Source organism: Zea mays, chromosome 2 (assembly GCF_902167145.1).
Source record: "Zea mays cultivar B73 chromosome 2, Zm-B73-REFERENCE-NAM-5.0, whole genome shotgun sequence".
Classification (NCBI taxonomy): domain Eukaryota; kingdom Viridiplantae; phylum Streptophyta; class Magnoliopsida; order Poales; family Poaceae; genus Zea; species Zea mays.
The window spans coordinates 104,546,960-104,550,858 of NC_050097.1; the positions used below are offsets into that span (position 1 = coordinate 104,546,960).

At 45.4% G+C, this 3,899-nt stretch overlaps 1 long non-coding RNA gene across 1 annotated transcript; it reads left to right on the plus strand.

The window, feature by feature from the left end:
* The first annotated feature begins 266 nt into the window (after positions 1-266).
* LOC103646772 (uncharacterized) lies at positions 267-666 on the plus strand. Its single transcript, XR_562436.3, has 3 exons — positions 267-309; positions 423-495; positions 577-666. It is a non-coding gene; the product is annotated as an uncharacterized lncRNA (long non-coding RNA).
* The last annotated feature ends 3,233 nt before the right edge of the window (positions 667-3,899 follow it).

Sequence of the window (3,899 nt, forward strand, 5' to 3'; positions counted from 1 at the left end):
AGCAGAATACCTTCTGAGTTCAGTGTAGAGAGCTTAGTACGTACCTGGAGCCCTCGTTTTGAGCCATTTCTTGATGAGTCACAATGGCCAACATACACCGGTCCGGTATACGTTGCTGATCCAGCGCATCGATGGGACAAACGTGGTAGTAGGAAAAGGAGCCGGTGCAACATGGTTATGGATCAGGTTTCCGGTCACAGTAGGAGAGGTCGAGCGTCCCCCTTTCTCGTGGACCCAGAGCAGAATGAATGCGGAAAATGCGGGAGACTTGGCCACAACTCACGTACATGCATTTGGACACTTAGTCAGGTGTGATACATTTTAATATTTTATTGTACACAACTTTTATTCTAATATGTCAATGTTTTTGTTACACTTTGTACACAACTTATATTCTAATATGTTGATATCTTAATTTGCAGGATGGCGCAGTTCCACTTGCTGGACCCTCACTACGACGAGCACCACAGGGGCCGTCTCACCGCAGAGGGAGAGGTAATATTTTGCACATAAATTAAATTTTCGAATTAATATATGCGACGTATATTTGACTAATGAAATTCCTTTGATTGCTAGGTGTTGCCCGTTCTACGGGTCCGGACCCACGACCGGTTTCTGGAGGAGATGAGGTACGATGAGAGGTACACTCCTCTCCTACAGAGGGCTGGCTTGGACGTCGTATCGTACCAGGTTCGCCGTGGGCTGCCCACTTTCAACCCAGCGGCGTTGATGGCTCTGGTCGACAGGTAAATACTTCTCTAGTTGTTTAATATTTACAATTATCAAATCTACTATGCATACTAATGATTTTGTATTCGTTTGTCTTCCAATAGGTGGCGGCCAGAGACTCACACTTTCCACCTTCCCTGCGGGGAGATGACCGTGACGTTGGAAGATTGCCAGAAGATTCTTGGTCTTAGCATTATTGGTCGTCCAGTGACCGGTCAGGCATCACCAGGCGGATGGAGGCAGAGGGTGGAGGCCTTTCTTGGGAGACTTCTTCCGGATGACCTACGAGGTAGCCACAACACCGGAGTCCCACTGACCTGGCTTAGGCAGGCTTTTGGGCAGTGTCCACCTGGTGCAGACGAGCAGACGGTTGGATACCATTTTCGAGCTTGGATTCTCCACCTATTTGGTTCAGTTATTTTTCCATACGCGACAGGCGACAACGCGTCATGGATGTTTCTGGCCTGCCTGACTGACTAGGATACGACAGGAGGTTACAGCTGGGCTTCTGCAGTGTTGGCCTTCCTGTATAGGCAACTTTGCGAGGCTTGTCGTCATTCGTCGAGGACCGCTAGCTGAGGTGGGTGTGTCTACCTACTACAGCTGTGGATGTGGGCACACATACCCGTCGGGCGACCCAGAGAGTTTGCTCCTCGTGAGTGGTTCGTGGTAGCCGGACATCGGCTTAAGCCCACAGCTGCTTACCGCTGGGACCAGGTCGAGGAGCCATTCGCACGACACCAGCGTGCTTACGTGGAGTACTCAAACGAGCTCGACGCACTTACTCCTTCGATGTTGAGTTGTCTACTTTTATCTTTTTCCTTAAACAGTTGATAAAATGACTATAAACTTAGATGTGCTTTCTAAAAATTTTGCAGGTGACCTGGCAACCGTATCTTGATCCATATTTCGCCAGCATACAGTTGAGCAGCATGTGCTCAATAGACGAGGAACTCTACCTAATGAGGTGTCCCCTCATCTGTTTTTATGCTGTTGAGTACCAGTTGCCCCACAGAGTTGCTCGATAGTTCGGATTGCGACAGGAGTTTCCGGTGGAGCCATTCTCGACTTCAATAGAACTTCATAAGTGAGTGACTACATGCACTTGTTATTCTAACTAATAATTCAAATATTGAATGAGTTACTAATATATGTTTCTAACTTTTGCAGGTTCGACAGACAGAGACAAAAGAAGGTCACGGACTTCGAGACCCACCACCGTGATTACATTGATGAATGGGAACAGCAGGGGGATCTTAACTATGAGAACGAACATGCGCACACAAACTACCACTTCCGGAGGTATTTTATTTGGTATGCTGGTGTGACTAGGTGTAAGCTTAAGGGACAGTTGACAGCTGCAGACTATGCCGAGCAAGAATCGTCAGACGACGAAGACACAGCTTTCGACATAGCTGCTCGGCACGGGTCCCAAATTGAGGCTGCTCCAATCCTTGACAGAGTGGTAACTATTTCTTTACTAAAATTAGAGATTTCAATTCAATGCTTTATGTCTAGTTTTGAGCATCCTAATGTTTTAACTTGTGAATAGGGAAACTCTATGCTCGTTCTGTTATTGAACTTGAGCGTATCTCACAGAGAACTTCAGATAGTACTACGCTTTTGTTACTATCAGTGAGTATCAATGTTTAAAAGAAAACTTGTTTATTTGTATGTTGTAACATATGTCTGTAACTAATATTTCGATTACAGAGGGTATCACATCGTCTTCGTCGTGCAACGGCTCGTTGTGGATGCCGGTCTCTAGCGAGCGTTGACGTGCAGCTGCTTGTGCCTCCTATGCAGCAGGACGTTCAGCCTCCCATTTGTGCAGTTGGACCATCTACAGTAGGACTGAGCTCCTCGCGATCGACGCGGGACACGTTTGAGGACGTGGCCCACGATGACGAGGACGACGACCACGACCACGACCACGACGATGACACGGGCGCTGGCGCCGCAGGTCAGGAGGAGATTGGACCATCACAGTTGCAGAATACTCCTACAACTCAGCCATCACAGCTAACACCACGTAGAAGGCGTCCACGTGACCTTTACACTCTAGGCACCGACGCTCTTGGGGCCAAGGGCAAGGGTAAGACTAGGAGGAAATGAATACTTTTGTGATGTTGGTCTTATGCTGAAAACTTTGTGATTTGGACTCATGCTGGAGACGTTGTAATGTGAACTATGTTATGTGTTTTGGACTATGTTTTGTGGACATTGTATTTTGGACTTTGTTTGTGGACATTGTATGAAGAACTATGTTATGTGGATGTTTTTATATTCGATGTTATTTTGTGATGTATTATATGTTGAAATGTGGTCATGTCTTATAATATGTGATTATTTGAACTGTGGTTGTTAATAAAACAAGGGGAACTCTTGCAAATTTTTTTGTGAATTCTAAAAAACATGACAAGCAATAAGTAACACATCTTTAGAGTTCTAAACTATTTTAGATATTCAAGTAGAGTTCTAAATTATTTTGGATACAAAAATACTACATAATAGGCTACAAGTTTCTTCAATCTGAATCACAATCTATAAGTAACTCATCTTCGGAGTCATCCGTCGCGCAATCCTCAACGACAACCTCATTCCACTTGCTGCATTGTCCTGCATCACACTTGTCAACAGTTCTCTTGTAATAATTAGCTTCTGCTTCATCTGCAGCTTGGGAAAATAGCTCATCCTCAGCCTCAGCCTCATCTGACTTCTTCTTGTAATAAGCCGCCTCTACCTCTTCGGCGGCCTGAGACATAAACTCATCCTCTTCCTCTTGAGCACGTAATCCTGCCTCAGCTAGTGCGATGAGCTCACTCAACCTTGATGTGTCGTCCTCCTCTTCTTCATGTAATCCTGCCTCTGCGAGAGCGATAAGCTCACTCAATCTAGATGTGTCGTCCTTCTCCTCCTCCATCAGCTCAACCGTCGCCATTTTATCCTGAACATATCTTGCATGCGCCTCATCGGCCAAATAGTTTACGCCACATCCAATCTCTGCAAATATAATGAGCAAAATAAGTTAGCAAAGTAAAGATAAATAAACTGTAATAACATAATTATAGTATCATTTTTCTCACTCACTTCCCTTGAGGCGATCAGCAAGATTATCCAACATCTGTTTCTCGGCTTGAGCCGCTTCTCATTCCTTTGCATCCTGTGCT